Source organism: Hyla sarda, chromosome 1, assembly GCF_029499605.1.
Source record: "Hyla sarda isolate aHylSar1 chromosome 1, aHylSar1.hap1, whole genome shotgun sequence".
Classification (NCBI taxonomy): Eukaryota; Metazoa; Chordata; class Amphibia; order Anura; family Hylidae; genus Hyla; species Hyla sarda.
In genome coordinates, this window is record NC_079189.1 from 92,708,311 (window position 1) to 92,732,606 (window position 24,296).

The 24,296-nt window shown below is 44.3% G+C and overlaps 1 protein-coding gene across 1 annotated transcript in view; it reads left to right on the forward strand.

Annotated features, from left to right (window-relative positions):
• Positions 1 to 22,315: 22,315 nt before the first annotated feature.
• LOC130301888 (uncharacterized) overlaps positions 22,316 to 24,296 on the forward strand; it is a 99,404-nt gene continuing 97,423 nt past the window's right edge. Inside the window, exon 1 of the mRNA XM_056551641.1 lies at positions 22,316 to 22,401. The gene's annotated coding sequence lies outside the window, so the exon portion shown is untranslated. The remainder of the gene's footprint in view (positions 22,402 to 24,296) is intronic.

Below are 24,296 nucleotides of genomic sequence, written 5' to 3' on the forward strand. Positions count from 1 at the left end.
TGGCCCCATTATAGAAACTGCACCCCTCAAAGTATTAAAAATGACATTCAGAAAGTTTGTTAACCTTTTAGGTGTTTCACAGAAATAGTAGCAAAGTGGAGAAGAAAACTCAAAATCTCAAATTTTTTACACTAACATTTTCCTGTAGGATAAAAAGCCCCCCAAAATTTGTAACTCAATTTGCTTCGAGTATGGTAATACCTCATTTGTGCACGTAAAGTGCTCTGCGGGCACACAAAATGGCTTAGGAGGAGGGAAGGAGCAACTTTGGGATTTTGGAGAGAGAATTTTGCTGCAATGGTTTTTGGGGGGCATGTTGCATTCAGGAAGCCCCCATGGTGCCAAAACCACACGGCACACTATTTAGGAAACTACACCGCTCAAGGAACGCAACAAGGGGTATAGTGAGCCTTAACACCTCAAGGGTGTTTGATGACTTTTCGTTAAAGGTTGACGAGAAAATAAAAAATTTGATTTTTAACACTAAAATGCTGGTGTTACTCCAAACTTTTCATTTTCACAATGGGTAATAGGAGAAAAAGCTCCCCAAAATTTGTAGCCCAATTTCTCCCAAATAAGGAAATACCTCATATGTGAATGTAAAGTGCTCTGCAGGTGCTCTACAGGTCTCTGAAGAGAAGAAGCGCCGTAGTGCTTTTGGAGAGAGAATTTGGCTGGAATTGAAGCCGGGCCATGTGCATTTACAAAGCTCCCATGGTGCCAGAACAGCGGAAACCCCCCACGAGTGGCACCATTTTGGAAACTACACCACTCAAGGAAGGTAACAAGGGGTACAGTGAGTATTTACACCTCACAGGTTTTTTGAACAGTAGGCTGTAAAAATGAAAAATTAGATTTTTAACACAAATGCTGGTGTGACCCCAAATGTTTAATTTTCACAAGGGGTAATAGGAGAAAAGGCCCCCCAATATTTGTAGCCCAATTTCTCCCAAATAAGGAAATATCCCATAAGTGGACATAAAGGGCACTACAGGTCTCAGAAGAGAAGGAGCATCATTGGGCATTTGGAGAGAGAATTTGGTTTGAATTGAAGTCGGGGGCCATGTGTGTTTACAAAGCTCCCATGGTGGCAGAACAATGGACCCCCCCCAACTGTGCCATCCACTGGTAAGGGCCCGGCTCTCACCCCTGGGGATTGGTGCCTAGGGGGGATAGGTCAGGAGTCCTCTCTGATTTTTCCGCACAGTCCCACAAGCACACCTGGATCTGGTGGCAAGGGATTTGAAAAGAGGGATACTGGTATAAACATTATCCACTTATCCAGCAGTGGGTGCATAAGGTCCAACACGAGCTTCCCGGTGAATGGGGGGACATTCTGGGGGTTCAATACGGGAATCCCATCCTTCAGACACATTAAACTCTGTTAGAGTACCTCAGGGTACACTTACAAGTTTATAGAGTTTCACCTTGGGGGAGACATGCTACATTATCAGAGTAATGCAGGCATTTCCATATGGCCTCAAAATGTCCCCCTGTCATGGTTATACTGTAGAGTGAGATCTGGTAGAGGACATTCCAACTCCAGTATTGCCTGACACTAGGTTTTTTGACTAGGCCCGTGTGCAGCACAAGGCCCTATTATGTCCTCATTTCGGTTGCAATGATGGGGGACCTTCGATTGGGCCTAGCCAAAATGGAGCCCGGGTGTGTAGCGACAAACTGTTGGGTGTACAGATTCGTCTGCTCCACCATCAGATTGACAAAGCAGTCACTGAAAAAATAACTAAAAAAGTCTATTTCAGTGAAACCTTGATTCCTAGGTTGCCAACAAACCCAGAAATCAGTTCTCTGGGGCACTCCAGACAGGTGCACCGGTAAAGGGTACAGGTGGACTTGTCTGGTGGGTTGGCATACTAGTACGGGTAGCAGGGCGCTTTCGGTGTTGGAGATCATCATGACGTATGCCTCCTCCACCGAAAACAACCTGCGGGCAATTTCCTAACTTTTTATGGGTGTGTGTGTGTGAAACTTTATTGAAATGTGTGTATGTGTGGGGTGTGTGTGGTGCTTTTTACTGTATCTGTAACCTACTCTAACCAATTACAATCCCACCCCCTAACTGAAACGAACTTCTAACGCAAATAATCCTGCGCAAAAAAAGAGCAGACACCTAATCAGTTGTGTGCGCCACTGATTAGCAGTCTGTGGCAGCAGGGGAGCAGAAGACACAAAAAGGGGGGGGGGGGGGAACACCTGCCTGAATCCTAAAAAAAACGTTGATAAATCAGCGGTCAGGGCAGGCCGCACACAGGGGTATGGTCCATCCACACAGCACAGACCGCAAAGCCCCCCCAAAAAAATAACCGCTTATATCCCAGAAAAAGTGCCAGAACCCCCCAAAAAACGTTGATCAGTGGGACGGCAATAATCAGCGGTGGGGTGGGTGATTCGCTAACAGTGGCTGGCCACCCTTTTATAGGGAAGAGGGTCCGGTCACAAAGTTAGCCTCAGACCCCAGACAGTGGGCATGCTGCGAAAAACCTCCCTACTTTTGGCTGTCCCTGCCTACAAACTAACTGTCCCAGACAGGAAGATTGCTGGATGGCACAAGTGGGCACAAAGATGGCACAGAAAAAAGGGATCGTGGGAATGTCTGCACTAGCTCTGCTCTGCTCACCAACTAGAAGGTGTTGGTGGGCAGGGCGGAGCAGGGAGGGCAACCCCTCCGCCAGTACCTGTGATTGGTCGGTCATGCTGACCAACCAATCACAGTGCTCCTGGAGGTGGCATTACTGCCACCTTCCATCTACGTGTGGAGGGTGGTGAGGGGTGTGCATTACACCCACCCATCACCCTCCTCTTTCGGAATTGCTGCAATTCTGACCTGTGAATCGCAGTGATCACCGACAAGGGGGGTTTCAGGACCCCCCTCGGCGATGTCACGGGATGCCTGCTGAATGATTTCATCAGGCATCCCATTCTGATCAATGCCTGGCAAGCAGTGGTGATCGGAAATACCAAGGGCGTACTGGTATGCCCTTGGTCCTTAAGTACCGGGACGCTAGGGCATACCTGTACGCCCTTCATCCCTTACAGGTTAAAGGGTTTATAAACTTTAGGGATCGGGGATAAGTGTCTGATCACAGGGGGTCTAATCTCCTAAATGAGGCCCGGCTCTCTTCTCAGGAATGCTAGGTCTGCCACTTCTCTGCAGCATGCTCCAGCCCCCACCCTCAGAGACGTATTGGTGCTAAACAGGACCCTGTCGGTGATTGGCTGAGCGGGATGTCATTTCTGTTTAGCAAGGGAAAGTCTCAGGGGGGGGGGGGGGGCTGTAGCGCACCGAGGAGAAGCTGCAGACCCTGCATTCCTGTGGTGAGAGCTGGGCCTTGTACAGGAGATTGCAGAGGAGGGTCCCAGGGGTCAGACCCTCATCTGATAAAGATTTTTAAAGATTTTTACTGCTGATGAAGGTGTGCCGCCATGTCTTCTAATTGTGTACCCAATTACCATTTTGGGCCACTATGAGTGGCTCTGGAATTGCAGATGGTTGTCCAGCTCCACAGCGACAAGTTATGTCTGGAAAAAGCCATCGAGATGTAATATGTGTATAGTGGTTTATATTCAGTAATAGTATGGTGGTATTATTCAATTATTTAGCAGTGGTAATATGTGGTCAGGATATGGTGCCATCATTTAGTCTTGTATTATGAGTAATATTGGCTTTGGCATACTCAAGCTTTATTTATTAACAGTATGGTAATAATATTTGGTCAGTATGAAGGGCTAATATGTCCATCATATACTGTTTATACTATCTGATGACACGTGTCTCGGGAAACGCCCAGTTTAGAAGCAAACATCTTCTAAACTAGGCATTTCCAGAGACACGTGTCATCAGAGAGCACTTAGACAGAAAAGAACAACCTTAACTTCAGAAGCTCGTAAGTACTGAACGGATTAAGATTTTTTAATAGAAGTAATTTACAAATCTGTTTAACTTTCTGGAGCCAGTTGATATATAAAAAAAAATTTTCATGGAATACCCCTTTCATTACGAGAGACATAATGAGAAAAAAATCCATAAAATCACATTGTCTGATTTTTTCGTTCAATAGTTTTTTATTGAAAATTTTGAGTAACATGGCAAAACACAAGGACAGTCGCAGCTGTCCAAAACAAACCATAGTCAATAGAGAAACAACTGGCAAGAACATTTACTTCACAGAAAAGCAGTGAAGAAGTAATAGTGTGGTGTTCCGGTACAGGACATTGTCCTGTCCCCGTCTAAAGTCCCCTCAGTTAGAGTCCATCCATTCCATAGGGCTTGACCCTTGTTCGCCTCGTATAAATGTATTTCTGTATAGTGTACAAATGTATAGGACCTATCTAGGTCACGTGATATATTATAATGGTTGTACAGATATTTAGGACCTTCCGGGGTCATGTGATATTGTCATGTGATGTACCCAGAGTTCCCTGGGTTCAGGACTTACGGGCTTTGCGACCAATGGGATTAGTCCAGCCCCCTTAGTATATAAGGGGCTGCAGTCACTAAAGTCGTTTCTCTTGTTCCTTCTCTTCTCTTCCTGCCGGACTATCAAGCAAGCACAATCAGCATATCTCAGTTCATCTCAACTGGGCCAAGGCCTAAAGATCCAGCAGCCACTAAAACCGTGAGTTGTAAATCTCTATCTACGAATTCCTTGTGACTACTATTCAACTCAAATCCTATAATTAATAGCACAGTGGCCTGCTTAAGTCTCAAGACTATTAGTCCCTGCAAAGCCTGTGAGAAACCTGCATCCCGGTTACCTCAAGAGAAATTGTTTAATTGTAAAGACTGTTGGCATAAGAAGTTCAGTAAAAGTTCCAGTTATCTCATAAAACCTGCTGTGGACATTCCGTTTATTATCCTGCCGTTTGTGGACCAGTTGTCGGCAGGGCCTTCTATACAGAACAACCGCACCCTGGCGTCACACCAAACTAAGGGTTACTACCACCAGACCCTGTAGCATCATTGCAACACCCCTATTTCACTACCCTTCTGGCTTACCATAATAGTATTAACAGGAAAACAACATCAACAAAAAAAAACATGCTGCCTAGTACGGGCACAAGGAGATGTACAGATAAAGACTGTGCAACTGAGTCAAATGCTAATGATGAGGTACCGATGGCCATATTGGTACCGATGGCCATCTTTAGATGAGGTACCGATGGCCATATTGTTCTCCTGTGTGTGTGATACCTATATTAAGTAACCTAATATATTAGTGCAAGAACAATATGGCCATCGGTACCTCATCTAAAGATGTAACGGAGGGGAAAAAGAAAAGGGCATTGATTAGATATCTGAACAGAATTGAGAGGAAGTCTAAAGTTCCCATCTACGTGTGAATTTGCCAAATAGGCCAACTCCCATGGCAATTATTTTCTCTTAGGAATAAGTTGTGTCTATTTTATTGATCAGAAGTTCCAGGGTTGGAACGATGGCAGTTTTACAATAGCATGCTATAGAGTTTTTGCTATTATGCAAATTATGCTATTATGATAAGAGCATTGGAAGGCTCTGTTTATACCTCTAAAAGCATCCTGCCAGTCAGAAACAGCAAAGTCCATCGCTAACTCCCTATCCCACAATCTCGGGGGGTAGCTTTTAGTACAAATGTTTAACTGTGTCAAAGACCTGTAACAACGTTTGAGACCTTTAAAAGAGGGAGAGGGTGTTTTTAGGGTCAGTGCGTTGACACCTAATTGTGTAGGTTTAATAGTCGCTAAGATGTGACGCAGGCGGAGATATTTGTAGAAGTCAGAGGTGGGTATCTGATATTTGTATTGTATAGCGTTAAAGGTCACCAAGGAGGCATTATCAAAGAGAGCAGTGACTATACGATTTATTATGTGGGGATGTGGTATGTCCCAGGTGGGGAGAAGTAGGAGGTCATGGAGGGAGCAATGGGACAGGGAGGCTTGGTCTATTTGGGCCCAATGTAGAGTTGAGGCATCGTCCCACCAGTGTTTTAATTGCGAAATCAGTGTGGATGTATAATAGCATTTCATATCTGGAGTGCCCAGTCCCCCCGCACTTGGGGCCTTCGATAAAAGAGAGGCCGCAAGCCTCGTTTTTTTTTCCCGCCCATATGAAGTTCGTAAGAATTGCATGTACTCTGCAGAAAAAAGTGTCTGGGAGGGTAATACATAGGGTCCGAAATTTGTAGAGCATTTTAGGGAGAAGGAACATTTTAAAGGTAGCAACTCTACCCATCCAGGATATCTCAAATTGAGACAGTCTACGTGTTTCTGCAAGAAGGTCTGTCAGAAGGGGCTCAAAATTGTACTGATATATGGTCGAATGGGGGTAGGAAAGGTAAACCCCCAAGTAGACTAAACCCTGTGCACGCCAATCGAAATTGTACTGGGAGCGTAGCCAGTCAGCTTCAACGGTGGCGACATTCAATAGCAATGCTCGGGTTTTATAACTATTCAGATGGTAATATGAATGTGCCCCAAATGTGGAAATATGGTTTAGGACAGCAGGGAGGGAGGAAAGGTGGTTAGCTAGGGTGAGTATAATATCATCCGCATATAGCGAAATGGTGTGTGAAGAACTTTTAATAGTTATTCCCGTTACGCAGGTATCTAGGCGGATCACTTGAGCCAGTGGCTCCAGCGATAGTATGTAGATAAAAGGGGAGATGGGGCAGCCTTGCCTGGATCCGTTGGAAATGGAGAATTCATCAGATAGAGTTCCATTGGCAAGCACCCTGGCAGTAGGAGTCGAGTACTAAGAGGTAATGGCAGAGAGTATACCTCCCTCGAAACCCAGTCTCCTCAGTACCGTAAAAGCAAAAGACCATTTGAGGCGATCAAATGCCTTCTCAGCGTTCAGTGCTAGAACCAAGGAAGGAGTGCCATGAGACTCTATATGGTGAAAAATGTTGAGCAATCTTCTAGTGTTGTCTGAAGTTTGGCAGCCTGAAACAAAGCCTGCCTGGTCAGGTTGTATAAGATGGGGGAGATAAGTGGACAATCTTACAGCTAGTAATTTTGTGAATATTTTTACGTCCTGTTTTAAAAGAGATATGGGACTATAGTTTTGGGGTAGTTCAGTTGATTTTCCTGGTTTGGGGATGGTCGTGATAAGAGCCTGTAGGTTTTCTTTGGGCAAGGAACCCATACGGATAGCATGGGCACAAAAGGCAGGTGAGTAGAAAGAAGGGCGCTAAAGGTTTTATAGTAGGAGCTGGAGAACCCTTCTAGGCCTGGTGACTTCCCTAATGGAAGTGAGCAAATCACCGTCTGGATCTCAGAGACAGTGATGGGGTGGTTTAAGCCTTCAATCTGACATGTTGTGAGAGAAGGTAAGTGTAACGTGTCTAAATACTTCCGCATCTGTGGGGGTAGGGATGGACCTATCAAAATTGTAGAGCTCAGCGTAGAAGGGATGAAAGCCATCCGCAATATCCTTGGGTGTAAGCTACTTTTTATTAGTTGTGGGGTGGATAAGACATGGGATTCGGGATTTCAATTGCTGTTTTCTAAGGCGAATGGCTAGTAGTTTCCCTGCTTTATTATCCTGTGAATAATATCTCGATTTGGTTTTACGGAATTATTTCTCATAAGCAGATAGCATAAGGCAGCGGAGCTCTCTCCGCAGTGACATTAAGGTGGAGGTAGTTGTGCTTGAGGGGTGTGTTTTTTTTGTCAGCTCTAAAGCCTTAATCTGGGCCAGTGTGGAGTTGATATGAAGATCCTTTTGTCTTTTTAGTATAGAACTATATTTAAGACAAAGGCCTCTAATGACTGCCTTATGACAGTTCCACAAGATAGCAGGGGAGACAGTGGAAGGGGTGTTAAGAGTGAAATACTCATTAATATCAGTAGATAATTGCTGGGAATATTTCCCATGGGACAGGTGAAATTGACTAATATGCCATTGGTGCATTACTTTAGAGGTCACAGAGTCAGCAAGGGTAAGTGAGACGCTTGCGTGGTCCAACCAAGAGATAGTATTGATGGCAGTTGCTTGAACTGCGTTTAAAAGTGATTGTCCCACGAGAAACATGTCCAGTCTGGAGTACAACCCATGTGCAGCTGATAAATGTGTAAAAGTCCATTTCCTCTGGGTGTTGCAGACGCCAAATATCATGTAAATTATACTGCCATGTCCAAGACGCCAGACTAGTGCTTGCAAATCGGGAAGGGGAGGTGGAATCCAGTGTCGGATCCATAACTATGTTAAAGTCCCCACACAGAATGAGGGAGCCCCAGTGACGTCCTCCTGCTTTGCCCAACAGTGAGCTCAGAAATTTAGAGTGCTCTGAGTGGGGTGTATAGAGAGAGACTATGCTCAGCTTTAAAGAATTAACTGTACAATGTAAAATAAGAAATCGTCCCTTGGGGTCAGCTATTACCTCTTCCATCTGGAAGGAGACTGTGTTCCGTATGCCAATCAGAACCCCCCTTAATTTGGAGGAATGGTGAGCCTGATATATGTGTGGGAAAGCTGGGTGATGCAGTCGGGATGCATCGCTCAGGGGCGCATGTTGAGCGCATTGATATTGTCCCTCTCATTGCACGCACGTGACTCATGACGGTGCGTTCCACTATGCGTTCCACACAGAGCGCATGGTGGGATGCGCCGGAAGGTGTGATCACGGTGCGTTCCACTATGCGTTCCACACGGAGCTCAGTCACTTCGGGGGGGGGGGGGGGGGGCGGTGGTCTGCTTAAGTCTCAAGACTATTAGTCCCTGCAAAGCCTGTGAGAAACCTGCATCCCGGTTACCTCAAGAGAAATTGTTTAATTGTAAAGACTGTTGGCATAAGAAGTTCAGTAAAAGTTCCAGTTATCTCATAAAACCTGCTGTGGACATTCCGTTTATTATCCTGCCGTTTGTGGACCAGTTGTCGGCAGGGCCTTCTATACAGAACAACCGCACCCTGGCGTCACACCAAACTAAGGGTTACTACCACCAGACCCTGTAGCATCATTGCAACACCCCTATTTCACTACCCTTCTGGCTTACCATAATAGTATTAACAGGAAAACAACATCAACAAAAAAAAACATGCTGCCTAGTACGGGCACAAGGAGATGTACAGATAAAGACTGTGCAACTGAGTCAAATGCTAATGATGAGGTACCGATGGCCATATTGGTACCGATGGCCATCTTTAGATGAGGTACCGATGGCCATATTGTTCTCCTGTGTGTGTGATACCTATATTAAGTAACCTAATATATTAGTGCAAGAACAATATGGCCATCGGTACCTCATCTAAAGATGTAACGGAGGGGAAAAAGAAAAGGGCATTGATTAGATATCTGAACAGAATTGAGAGGAAGTCTAAAGTTCCCATCTACGTGTGAATTTGCCAAATAGGCCAACTCCCATGGCAATTATTTTCTCTTAGGAATAAGTTGTGTCTATTTTATTGATCAGAAGTTCCAGGGTTGGAACGATGGCAGTTTTACAATAGCATGCTATAGAGTTTTTGCTATTATGCAAATTATGCTATTATGATAAGAGCATTGGAAGGCTCTGTTTATACCTCTAAAAGCATCCTGCCAGTCAGAAACAGCACAGTCCATCGCTAACTCCCTATCCCACAATCTCGGGGGGTAGCTTTTAGTACAAATGTTTAACTGTGTCAAAGACCTGTAACAACGTTTGAGACCTTTAAAAGAGGGAGAGGGTGTTTTTAGGGTCAGTGCGTTGACACCTAATTGTGTAGGTTTAATAGTCGCTAAGATGTGACGCAGGCGGAGATATTTGTAGAAGTCAGAGGTGGGTATCTGATATTTGTATTGTATAGCGTTAAAGGTCACCAAGGAGGCATTATCAAAGAGAGCAGTGACTATACGATTTATTATGTGGGGATGTGGTATGTCCCAGGTGGGGAGAAGTAGGAGGTCATGGAGGGAGCAATGGGACAGGGAGGCTTGGTCTATTTGGGCCCAATGTAGAGTTGAGGCATCGTCCCACCAGTGTTTTAATTGCGAAATCAGTGTGGATGTATAATAGCATTTCATATCTGGAGTGCCCAGTCCCCCCGCACTTGGGGCCTTCGATAAAAGAGAGGCCGCAAGCCTCGTTTTTTTTTCCCGCCCATATGAAGTCCGTAAGAATTGCATGTACTCTGCAGAAAAAAGTGTCTGGGAGGGTAATACATAGGGTCCGAAATTTGTAGAGCATTTTAGGGAGAAGGAACATTTTAAAGGTAGCAACTCTACCCATCCAGGATATCTCAAATTGAGACAGTCTACGTGTTTCTGCAAGAAGGTCTGTCAGAAGGGGCTCAAAATTGTACTGATATATGGTCGAATGGGGGTAGGAAAGGTAAACCCCCAAGTAGACTAAACCCTGTGCACGCCAATCGAAATTGTACTGGGAGCGTAGCCAGTCAGCTTCAACGGTGGCGACATTCAATAGCAATGCTCGGGTTTTATAACTATTCAGATGGTAATATGAATGTGCCCCAAATGTGGAAATATGGTTTAGGACAGCAGGGAGGGAGGAAAGGTGGTTAGCTAGGGTGAGTATAATATCATCCGCATATAGCGAAATGGTGTGTGAAGAACTTTTAATAGTTATTCCCGTTACGCAGGTATCTAGGCGGATCACTTGAGCCAGTGGCTCCAGCGATAGTATGTAGATAAAAGGGGAGATGGGGCAGCCTTGCCTGGATCCGTTGGAAATGGAGAATTCATCAGATAGAGTTCCATTGGCAAGCACCCTGGCAGTAGGAGTCGAGTACTAAGAGGTAATGGCAGAGAGTATACCTCCCTCGAAACCCAGTCTCCTCAGTACCGTAAAAGCAAAAGACCATTTGAGGCGATCAAATGCCTTCTCAGCGTTCAGTGCTAGAACCAAGGAAGGAGTGCCATGAGACTCTATATGGTGAAAAATGTTGAGCAATCTTCTAGTGTTGTCTGAAGTTTGGCAGCCTGAAACAAAGCCTGCCTGGTCAGGTTGTATAAGATGGGGGAGATAAGTGGACAATCTTACAGCTAGTAATTTTGTGAATATTTTTACGTCCTGTTTTAAAAGAGATATGGGACTATAGTTTTGGGGTAGTTCAGTTGATTTTCCTGGTTTGGGGATGGTCGTGATAAGAGCCTGTAGGTTTTCTTTGGGCAAGGAACCCATACGGATAGCATGGGCACAAAAGGCAGGTGAGTAGAAAGAAGGGCGCTAAAGGTTTTATAGTAGGAGCTGGAGAACCCTTCTAGGCCTGGTGACTTCCCTAATGGAAGTGAGCAAATCCCCGTCTGGATCTCAGAGACAGTGATGGGGTGGTTTAAGCCTTCAATCTGACATGTTGTGAGAGAAGGTAAGTGTAACGTGTCTAAATACTTCCGCATCTGTGGGGGTAGGGATGGACCTATCAAAATTGTAGAGCTCAGCGTAGAAGGGATGAAAGCCATCCGCAATATCCTTGGGTGTAAGCTACTTTTTATTAGTTGTGGGGTGGATAAGACATGGGATTCGGGATTTCAATTGCTGTTTTCTAAGGCGATGGGCTAGTAGTTTCCCTGCTTTATTATCCTGTGAATAATATCTCGATTTGGTTTTACGGAATTATTTCTCATAAGCAGATAGCATAAGGCAGCGGAGCTCTCTCCGCAGTGACATTAAGGTGGAGGTAGTTGTGCTTGAGGGGTGTGTTTTTTTTGTCAGCTCTAAAGCCTTAATCTGGGCCAGTGTGGAGTTGATATGAAGATCCTTTTGTCTTTTTAGTATAGAACTATATTTAAGACAAAGGCCTCTAATGACTGCCTTATGACAGTTCCACAAGATAGCAGGGGAGACAGTGGAAGGGGTGTTAAGAGTGAAATACTCATTAATATCAGTAGATAATTGCTGGGAATATTTCCCATGGGACAGGTGAAATTGACTAATATGCCATTGGTGCATTACTTTAGAGGTCACAGAGTCAGCAAGGGTAAGTGAGACGCTTGCGTGGTCCAACCAAGAGATAGTATTGATGGCAGTTGCTTGAACTGCGTTTAAAAGTGATTGTCCCACGAGAAACATGTCCAGTCTGGAGTACAACCCATGTGCAGCTGATAAATGTGTAAAAGTCCATTTCCTCTGGGTGTTGCAGACGCCAAATATCATGTAAATTATACTGCCATGTCCAAGACGCCAGACTAGTGCTTGCAAATCGGGAAGGGGAGGTGGAATCCAGTGTCGGATCCATAACTATGTTAAAGTCCCCACACAGAATGAGGGAGCCCCAGTGACGTCCTCCTGCTTTGCCCAACAGTGAGCTCAGAAATTTAGAGTGCTCTGAGTGGGGTGCATAGAGAGAGACTATGCTCAGCTTTAAAGAATTAACTGTACAATGTAAAATAAGAAATCGTCCCTTGGGGTCAGCTATTACCTCTTCCATCTGGAAGGAGACTGTGTTCCGTATGCCAATCAGAACCCCCCTTAATTTGGAGGAATGGTGAGCCTGATATATGTGTGGGAAAGCTGGGTGATGCAGTCGGGATGCATCGCTCAGGGGCGCATGTTGAGCGCATTGATATTGTCCCTCTCATTGCACGCACGTGACTCATGACGGTGCGTTCCACTATGCGTTCCACACAGAGCGCATGGTGGGATGCGCCGGAAGGTGTGATCACGGTGCGTTCCACTATGCGTTCCACACGGAGCTCAGTCACTTCGGGGGGGGGGGGGGGGGGCGGTGGTCACACCTTCCAGCCGGAGGTGGGGATGGCGTTCTATGGCGCCACGGCACATGGAGGCCTGAGCAGGAACACCAGTTAGGTATGTTTGCTAATTGCTATACATATAAATCCAAATGTTTTCCTCTCACACAACCACCCCTGAGGAAGTTGCCCTTGTGTGGCAACGGAACGCGTGGGGACTCTGGTGACCCCGTCCTCCCTCACTCCACCAATCGCTACCTGGCCTGTGATGTCTGGTTCTATGTGGTAATCTGTTACTATACATAGCTGCAGTGTAGTCATCATATGGTATTCGGATGGATATAGTGTAACGTATTGCATATTTGATATCATTGTTACCTGCACATGTGACATTATTGTTACCTGCATGCGAACTATAGACCTGACACACAGGTCGCTTATTGTAACATTGAGGGCGGGTGTCAGGTTAGGAGAGAGGGTTCATGGCCCCTCCCCTAAGTTGTGTGCTGGCTTTAGTAAGCCAGGGATTTTAATGTTTTTAATTCTCTTCTTGTGTGCAATTGTTTGTCTCTAATATATTTTGTATCAATAAAATATTTTTCTAATTGATCATATTGGGTGTGCTACCATTTATCAGTGATGGCTTGTTCTGGTTCTGGTATTCTGTGTTTTTCTTCACTGGGCAGCACCCCGGATATATTAGGTTGAGCCCCTCCTGTCTTTTTCTGTTCTTGGAATCGCATATAACGATTCGAGAGTTTATGAGGTACGTTAAGGCCATTTACATTGATGCTAGCTATACGAATAGCCATAGTGTGAATATGTGTAATTCAGCATTAACATCAAAGCATTACAGTAAGACGGAAGAAGGGATGCCCCCCCCCCCCCAGCCAGCATCATCAGCACCATCAGCATGAGGAGACAAAGGTATTAAGGCAGGTAAGAAAAATAACCAAACAAAAAAAACAACAGAAAAATAAAAGATCATGCGGCTCCAGGTGTGGGAGCCTGCAAACCTCGGAGGGTCAAGTTCACTCTGCAGCATTCAGCAAACAGACAAGTAAGGCAGCTCCTACAGTGGGAGTATAGAAGCAGGGTACCAACAAGGTCAACATTTCGCTTCAGGTAAGGCGTTCAAGTGTTGCGAGAACGATGGCGAGAAACACCACTTAGTCCATCTTGATTTGGAGGACTGGAAATATTCCATGAGGACAGGAGTTGTCTACCTTCCTGAAGGGATTGGATGACGTGGATAGTGTCTCCTCTTTTAATTAAGAGACGTACTGGGAACCCCCAGCGATATGCCACTTTGGCATCTCAGAGTGCAGCGGTGATCGGTTGAAGGTCCGCAACTGTGGAATTCAGGGGGCCACCATCTTATGCATATCTGATAGAAAAGCTTTATGCAACACCAGCAGCATCTCTTTCATGGCGGTGTCAGTTAGTGACCTGTCTGATACAGCAATAGTGGCCAGCTCCTCCACTCCCCGGGAGCCGGGCTGGGCGTTCAAGTCCCAGTCACATACCTCTGAGGTGACCGAGGGGTCCGATCCGAGGTTTCTGTTTAGCCTGGCTGTGAACAGGAGTTCTGGCAGGGGATTCTCATGCTGCAGCATGAGGTGATGGAATCCTCTGGGTCTGCCGCAGGTCACTCGCGCTCCTCGCCGGGTCTTCATCTCCCTCAGACGACCTTCGATGGAGTGCCGGGTCAGAAGTGGAAGCTGCGAGGTAAGTGCGGGCTGCCAGCTCCAGTAGTCTGTGCAGCGGGAGCCTGAGGGAGGTCAGGGCGGTCAGCGCCATCTTGGGAGCTATGGGCCGTGCACGAAAAGTAGAATTTAGAGAGCTTCTCCTGCCTGGTGGCTTTCTTTCTACACACTTGCATTTCGGGCGATACTTCAGGGAGCTGTAGGTGAAGTTTGAGCCAGAGTTGACCCAAAGCATGCTGTTTCAACCCCCATGCTTCACAGTAGGTATGGTGTTCTTTTGATGCAACTCAGCATTCTTTCTCCTCCAAACCCGACGAGTATTTTACCAAAAAGTTCTACTTTGGTTTCATCTGACCATATGATATTCTCCCAATCCTCATTCAAATGCTCTCTTACAAACGTCAGACGGGCCCAGACATGTACTGGCTTAAGCAGGGGGACAAGTCTGGCACTGCATGATTTGAGTCCCTGGTGGCGTAGTGTGTTACTGATGGTAGCCTTTGTTACATTAGTTCCAGCTCTCTGCAGGTCATTCACTAGGTCCCCCCATGTGGTTCTGGGATTTTTGTGATAATTTTGAAATCTTGAGTGGAGCCCCAGATCGAGGGAGATTATCAGTGGTCTTGTATGTCTTCCATTTTCTAATAATTGCTCCCACAGTTGATTTCTTCACATCAAGCTGCTTGCCTATTGCAGATTCTGTCTTCCCAGCCTGGTGCAGATCTACAGTTTTGTATCTGGTGTCCTTCGAAAGCTCTTTGGTCTTGGCCATAGTGGAGTTTGGAGTGTGACTGTTTGAGGTTGTGGACAGGTGTCTTTTATACTGATAACAAGTTCAAACAGGTGCCATTAATACAGGTAACGAGTGAAGGACAGAGGAGACTCTAACCCATTAACCCCTCAGGTGCCGTGATCAATACAGATCATGGCATCTGCGGCAGTACGATCACTAATATGGATGATCAGATCCAGTACGTATTAGCTGCTAAATACTGCAGAGGAATTTATTTTCTTTTTGGAACACTGAGCTGAGAATGACGAGCACAGTGTTCTCTGCTGACATCTCTGTCCATTTTAAGAACTGTCCAGAGTAGGAGAAAATCCCCATAGCAAACATATGCTGCTCTGGACAGTTCTGTAGTATTCAGTAACTAATAAGTACTGGAAGGATTAAGCTTTTTAAATAGAAATAATTTACACATCTGTTTAACTTTCTGGCAGTCGTTTGCTGTCTGGGCATGTTGGGATTTGTAGTTTTGGTGAGAAACTCGCTGTGAACCTCCGCCCATGTGATTGTACCCTAAAAACGCTACACTACACTACACAAAATAAAGAGTAAAACTATACATATACCCCTACACAGTCCCCCCCCTCATAAAAATTAAATACGTCTTGTAGAGCAGTGTTTCCAAAAAGGAGCCTCCAGCTGTTGCAAAACAACAACTCCCAGCCAGGAGCGTAGCTAAAGTCTTGTGGGCCCCGATGCAAGGTGTCAACCTGCCCCCCCCCCCCATATCTTTTCCCACCACCAACAGCCGGCGAGCCGCACCCGGCCAACTGTGGGATTCACCCTCAGTACAATAAAACCACAAATTCACCATGTACACATATATGTCACCATAAACATACACAAAGAGGAAAAAAATCTTTGTAACAAATATTTTTTTAAATATTTAATCAGTCCCCTGCCCCCTTAATCAGTCCCATGTCCCCCTTCACCAGTCCCCTGCCCCCCTTAATCAGATGCAGTATAGCTCCCCACATTAGGTGCAGTATAGTTCCCCACATTAGGTGCAGTATAGTTCCCCACATTAGGTGCAGTATAGTTCCCCACACTAGGTGCAGTATAGTTCCCCACATTAGGTGCAGTATAGTTCTCCACATTAGGTGCAGTATAGCTCTCCACATTAGGTGCACTATAGCTCTCCACATTAGGTGCAGTATAGCTCTCCACATTAGGTGCAGTATAGCTCTCCACATTAGGTGCAGTATAGCTCTCCACAATAGGTGCAGTATAGCTCTCCACATTAGGTGCAGTATAGCTCTCCACATTAGGTGCAGTATAGTTCCCCCACATTAGGTGCAGTATAGTTCCCCCACATTAGGTGCAGTATAGTTACCCCACATTAGGTGCAGTATAGTTCCCCCACATTAGGTGCAGTATAGTTCCCCCACATTAGGTGCAGTATAGTTCCCCCACATTAGGTGCAGTATAGTTCCCCCACATTAGGTGCAGTATAGATCCCCACATTAGAGGCAGTATAGTTCCCCCACATTAGATAGGCAGTATAGTTCCCCCACATTAGATAGGCAGTATAGTTCCCCCACATTAGATAGGCAGTATAGTTCCCCACATTAGATAGGCAGTATAGTTCCCCCACATTAGATAGGCAGTATAGTTCTCCCACAATAGGTGCAGTATAGTTTTCCCACATTAGGTGCAGTATAGTTCTCCACATTAGGTGCAGTATAGTTCCCCCACATTAGGTGCAGTATAGTTCCCCCACATTAGGTGCAGTATAGTTCCCCCACATTAGGTGCAGTATAGTTCCCCCACATTAGGTGCAGTATAGTTCCCCCACATTAGGTGCAGTATAGTTCCCCCACATTAGATAGGCAGTATAGTTCCCCCACATTAGATAGGCAGTATAGTTCCCCCACATTAGATAGGCAGACAGCCAAAGGCCCCCCAACATTAGCATAGCCCCCCCCCACATTAGCACAGGCCCCCCCCAACAATAGCATAGGCCCCCCCAACATTAGCATAGGTCCCCCCACACAGATTGAAACACACACACAGACAGACAGATGCACACATATACATACACATAGACCAGTGTTTCCCAACCAGGGTGCCTCCAGCTGTTGCAAAACTAAAACTCCCAGCATGCCTGGAGAGCCTTTGGCTGTCCGGGCATGCAACATTGCTATCGGCGGGGATGACTCTCGCGGGGGGGAGGGGGGGTTTTGCTATTGACAACTTAACTTACCTTACCATGCGCGCGCGTCCTCTTCCTCGCTGCTCCGCTCCACTCTGCTGTTGCTATCTGCGCACGCACGGGACGTCAGTTAACGCGGGGGCCGCCGCAGAGAGGTAAAGAGACATCCTTGTGTCCCGAAAAGATCTTTCGGGACACAGAGATGTCCAGAATGTGATGGTGGCCCCTGCGGGCTACTTAGTGTCGGCCGCGGACCCGTGCGCATTACTGATTAATTAACATGATGGCGGTGCCGGCCATCATGTGATTGTGGCATGGGGGCCGTTGCGACCTCTATAGCTACGCCACTGCTCCCAGCATTGCCGAACAGCCATTGACTGTCCAGGCATGCTGCGAGCTTTGCAACAGCTGGAGGCACCCTGTTTGGGAAACACTGCTGTAGGGTATTTGTGGTGGAGGAGGCAATTGTAACACTTGCATCAGGGTCCGCCCCTATGCAAATCCCTAATTTAGCCCTCAAATGTGTATGACACTCTCTCACTTTGGAGCCCTGTCATATTACAAGGAAACAGTTTAGGGCCACATATGGGGTATTTCTGTACTTGGGAGCAATTTGCATTACAAATTTTTGGGGACGTTTTCTCCTTTTACCCCTTATAAAATGGAAATGTTGGGGTCTACACTAGTATGTTAGTGTAAAGAAAAATTCACAAAAATTTTCACAAGGGGTAAAAGGAAATAAAGACCCCCAAAATTTGTAATGTAATTTCTCCTGAGTACGAAAATACCCCATATGTGGGTGTAAAGTGATCTGCGGATGCACAACAGGGCTCATGCACCATGAACATTTGAGGCCTAAATTGGTGATTTGCACAGGGGTGACTGATAGTTGCAACGGTTCTGACATAAACGCCAAAAAAAAAAAACACCTACATGTGACATCATTTTGGAAACTACACCCCTCACGGAAGGTAACAAGGTGTATAGTGAGCCTTAACACCCCACAGGTGTTTGACAAATTTTCATTAAAGTTGGACGTGAGAATGAAAAATCTATTTTTTTTTTTTTACTAAAATGCTGGTGTTACCACAAATTTTTTATTTTCATAAGGGGTAAAAGCCCCCAAAATTTGTAACCTCATTTCTTCTGAGTATATAAATACCCCATATCTGGACGTAAAGTAATCTGCGGGCACACTACATGTCTCAGAACAGAAGGAGCTCCATGGGGCTTATGGAGAGAGAATTTGGCTGGAATTGATGGCCATTTGCGTTTAAAAAGCCCCCATGGTGTCAAAACAGTGCCCCTCCCCCCACATGTGACCCTATTTTGGAAACTACACCCCTCATGGTATGTAATAAGGGGTAAAGTGAGCATTTACACCCCGCAGGTGTCGGAAAGATTTTTTGAACGGTGGTTCCAAAGATCTGTCAAACGCCAGTGGGGCGTAAATGCTCACTGCACCCGTTATTACATTCCGTGGGGGTGTGTAGTTTCCGAAATAGGGTCACACTGTTCTGGCACCATGGGGGCTTTGTTAACGCACATTGCTCCCGACTTCTATTCCAACCAAATTCTCTCTCCAAAAGCCCAATGGCGCTCCTTCTATTCTGAGACCTGTAGTGTGCCAGCAGAGCACTTTATGTCCACATATGGGGTGTTTTCTTACTCGGAGAAATTGGGCTTCAAATTTTGGGGTCCATTTTCTCCTATTACCATATGTGAAAATGAATAATTTGGAGTAACACCATCATTTTAGTGTTAAAAATTACATTTATTTATTTATTTATTTATTTATTTATTTTTGCTGTTCTGGCACCATGGGGGCTTCCTAAATGCAACATTCCCCCCAAAAACCATTTCAGCAAAATTCGCCCATTCAAAATCCCACAGTTGCTCTTTCCCTCTTGAGCCATGTTGTGAGCCCGCAGAGCACTTTATGTCAACATATAAGGTATTTCCTTACTCGAGAGAAATTGAGCTACAAATTTTGTGGGCTTTTTCTCCTTATAACCCTTGTAAAAATGAAAAAATAAATAAAAATGGGCTACATGAACATGTTAGTGTAAAAAAATTTTGATTTTGATTTTTCTCCTCCACTTTGCTGCTGTTTCTGTGAAACACCTAAAGGGTTAACAAACTTTCTAAATGTCATTTTGAATACTTTAAGGGGTGTAGTTTCTATAATGTTGTCATTTGTGTGGTCGTTATCAAAGAAAGGCCCCTCATATCCACTTCAAACAAACTGGTCCCTGAAAAATTCAGATTTTGAATTTTCGTGAACATTTTGATAATTGCAGCTATAATTTGAAGCCCTCTAATGTCATCAAAAAGTTGAAACATGTCAACTTTGTGATGCTAACATAACGTAGACATATTGTATTGCATGTTGTCATGTCCATTTTCCTTACAAGCAGAGTTTCAAAGTACGAAAAATGCGAAATTTACATGAATTGAAAGAAAGGTTGCAAGTAACGACATCAATTTACCACTATGTTAAAGTAGAATATCAGCAAGCAGAGATTGATGGCACTCACTGTATACAGTAAAAAATTATTTTATTGTAGTCAGGTCATTTCACAGATATGGCCGACGGGCCGTTTCTCGATATAGAGTGCTTTCTCAAGACCATGGACTGACTTATATGCTAAGATAAGGTTCATCACCATCCGTATAAATGCATAGCAGTGCCGATCATCATTCCTTTCTATTGGACTGGTTAAAGTAAAATATGTCACGAAAAAACATCCTCGGAATCAGAATGAAAGGTAAAAGCATCCCAAAGTTATTAATATATAAAGTGACAGTGGTCAGATTTGCAAAAAAGGGCTGCGTCCTTAAGGTGAAAATGAGCTGCGTCCTTAAGGGGTTAAGCTATGTAACCACTGATCTGATAAAATGTATTTCTGCAAAGTTCACCACTATTCTCTATTAGAGGCAGACTTCATTTTCCCTTAGCATGCAATGTGGCACATTTTCTTCATACACCTTGTTATATCTAATCAGCGTTAACTCAGTCTGTTCAACATCAGCTTTCATTCAATCTACACAGGCAAAAATGCATTATCTGTATATTGTATAGGGGTGTACAGAGTACATTGTACAGAGTGATAAAATAGTCTGTATTAATGGAGAAAAAAAATCTGGGTTTAAATCAAATCACTTTGGCAGATTTTATTTAATATAGCAGAAGAATGTGCCTTCTGTTTTTATTCACATGCCAGCCAGCTGTTATCTTAAGGCATATTTCAGGAATAAGAAGAAACACATAAAAAAACAAAGATTTGCTTTCCTTTATAAGGGAGATGTGATGCACTTGTGTTCGTCCAGAATGCTGGTAGCATGTACAGGGTAGGCACTAAGAAGATAGAATGACATTTCCAAATTTCTACATTTACTATTTTACATTAAAATGTGATTTAGAGGTTTGTGAATATATGTTATATCCATAGCAGTCTATGGTAATATCTCTGATGATGAAGAGATACAATTCAATCTTAAGAGTTTTTCATCATAAGGTAACTTTAGTACTTACCTTTCAGCTTAGCAAGGATTTGTGCTTGTTTTGGTGTTAAATGTTGTGTCCTGAGTTCCCCACATCACTGCTTTCTTGTTTGTGTGAATCAGCTATTTCCTGTTTGTGTTCCCTCCCTTTAATTACAATACCCAAGATACCTTGTTTCTAAGTGGGAGGTGACTTATATTCTTCCCACATATCAACCACCCCACCCACTGCAGCACAACTAGGATGCCTTCCATGTGTGCTCTGCTTGAAGCTACAATTCCCTGCAGCCCTGTGGAGAATGATCTCACTGTCATGAAAAAGAAATTCACACACACGGTTTAACTGCAAAAATTTCTTCCTTTTATGTATGGATTTTCTTCAAACTTATAACAAAATACAGGAAAGCAGAAAAATAATCACCCAATGTGGATAAGTAAAAGTCTGCACGATGTGTCTTGGAGCAATAGCCGACTTCTTTACATCTTCATGTGCAGTGTTCACTGCTGGATTCTCAGGGAGATGGCCGGAGAATCCAGCAGTGAACACTGCACATGAAGATGTAAAGAAGTCGGCTATTGCTCCAAGACACATAGACTTTTGCTTATCCACATTGGGTGATTATTTTTCTGCTTTCCTGTATTTTGTTATAAGTTTGGAAAAAATCCATATATAAAAGGAAGAAATTTTTGCAGTTAAACAGTGTGTGTGAATTCCTTTTTCATGACTGTGTATATACTGGGATTAGGGCACCCAGTCACCACACTGCACCCTAGGACACAAGTCCCTTCCCTAGATATACTATCCAGGACTGAGAATGATCTCACTCCCACCCAGCGGTCTCTTCACCCATTGAAGCACAGACATGCTTTCTTTCAACACCTGACTGGCGATGTAATGTCTCGGACAGCACGGCAACCTGGGAAAAGCCAGCTGCTGAAAATGAACATCGGGGCAAAGATTGCATAAGAATTGCGAGATCAGCCATCAAACACAGGTACAGACAATATATGATGAACTACACTATATTTACAGTCCCTGTAGCACAGTCAAAAAAAAAAAAAAAAAACCTGGAATACACCTTTATTGAATCTAAATAGATCTCTCTATTTCACTTTGCTGCCCCTCACATGGTTCATTTTAAGCCTCAAAATCATCCTTTTTAACCTCTTCAGGACGCTGGGCGTATGCATACCACATGCGGCCGCTAGCCGGAAATCATTCAGCAGGCATCCCGGCACATCGCCAAGGGGGGTCCTGGCCTAAGGCCAGATGAAGCACTAACTTGTGCGAAACGGCTACCGTTGCCTGCAGTACCCCCCTTACTTCGTCCCTCTCCTGTAACTATTATGTGAGTATTTAATAAAATTCAGAAGAAGACTGGTGAGTTGCCAACTTTTATTCTCTCTTTGGTCTGGGACTTTGCAGTTTAGGACTGAACATTTGCTGCACCACATGAGCCTTCCCAGGGAACCTATATCCTGGCCACTGACAGCCAAGTATACAGTGTGACTTGTTGCATTCCTCTGTAAGGAGGAGGGCCGGGGACAATGGGCTTGTCCTGCTTTGCACATGATTTACTAGCTCCATAGCAACCAGCCATAATGAAGCGGACATTAACAGCAGCCAGGTATAGATTCTTACTGCATGTCTATTCATATCCTTGTTTAGCCTTTATGGAGTGGAAAGGAAATATCCTGTATATCCATAGCCATACGTATTTAGTGATTGTATATCATGTCTATATAATGTAACACAGATGTTAGGAAAAGCCCACGTTCATGACATGAGGAGTTCAGTCTTGGCCTTAGAACTTTTGGAAACTATACGTATGATTTATTGTTATGGTAAATGCAGAACATCAGGAGACTCCAGACTGAACCGGCATCTTCCTCTCCAGAGGACTTTATTTATTGAGCACTTACAGCTAACTTGTAACTAAGGAAGTAAAAAAGAATGTATAATATATATACTGAATGTTTATAGACTGTCTTATCCCCATTTTTGTGTTTTTGTTCTTTCTTAGGGCCATATCTCTTTTTTTTTCCATATTTGCTTTTTGCGGGACTTCGTAATAACACTATTAATTTTACCATAAAATATACTGCAAAACTGAAAAAAATGGTGGGGGAAATTTGTTTTTACGCTGTTCACTGTGTGGTGTCATTGACACGTTATCTTTATTCTTCAGATCAGTACGATCACAATTATACTCAATTAATATAGTTATTATTATGTTTTACTACTTAAAAAAAAAAATCTACAAAGCTGTTTGAGCTAGAGCCTTGCCTCAAGATTGGGGTTCCAGATCCCGCAGGACCCAATAAAAAACTTGAAGGCGGCAATAAGGTTGTGGCAGGAGTGGGTGGTCACAGAACATACAGCAGGTCCCGCAAAATCCTGCACAGTCCCGCAAACCTCTGAAATGCAACGGGGACCTATGAAATGGCACAAGGGGGTGATGCAATGGCACAAAGGGGGTAATGAAATGGCAAGGGAGTACTATTTCTAAAAGCTGTGACAAAATGTTTCTGGGAGCGGGTAGGCTTGGACACACATGTTGCGGGAGCCGTCGGGAGTGGAACACACACCTTATACCATTCACCGTGCAGAATCAATGGCATATTTTAATATTTCCAACATTTCTGCACACTGCAATGTCAGATTTATTTTTATTTTTTTCTAGGTAATTTTTTAATATTTGGATATTTTTATATTTGGATATTAGAAAAGGCGCTCCTGGTATAGTTTATCAAAAAGGTGTGCACCCTCCAACACACCGAAGTGATATAATGACCTGTGAAACAAGTTACACATTGGTGTGTAACTGCAGTGGTAAGGAAAGTGAAGTAGATTTTGGCTGCCGCACTCTGACCAGTATCAGATTCCAGGAAGGAAACCAATTTGGACAAGCGAACATACAAGCAAAAAACTGTCTTGGAAGCGCTGCTCAAAGCTTGAATGCAAATGAAGGACTCAGGCCAGCACAGGACAATGTACAATCTATAGTTTACAGTACGGACAACGCTTTTCGGCACCGACTAGTGCCTTTCCCCACCAAGATTTCTCAGACCACGGCATCACAGTTAACTCTCAGGATCTCTGGACCAGTTCCCCAACACAGCCTGAGAACTCTCTGGGGAAATCTTGGTGGACCTGAGGAAGGCACTAGTTGGTACCGAAACACATTGTCCTTACTGGAAACATTAAATTGTACGTTGTCCTGTGCTGAGTCCTTCATTTGCGTTCAAGTTTTGAGCAGCGCCTCCAAGACCATTTTTTGCTTGGATGATCGCTTTTTTATATTTGAAAAGTGTGGAGGTAAAATTTTTATTATGATGTATTTTTAAGAACAGTTTTTGACTTTTTTTTTACACTCTTATAGTCCCCCAAGCAAATTGAATACATACGTATTGCATTGATCTGCATATTGTTGTGGCAGCCTAGCCCTAGAGAAGGCCTCAACTGCCTTTTCTATCTTCCTGTACTAGACAAACTCTGTAGACTTATAATGAAGCTTGACTT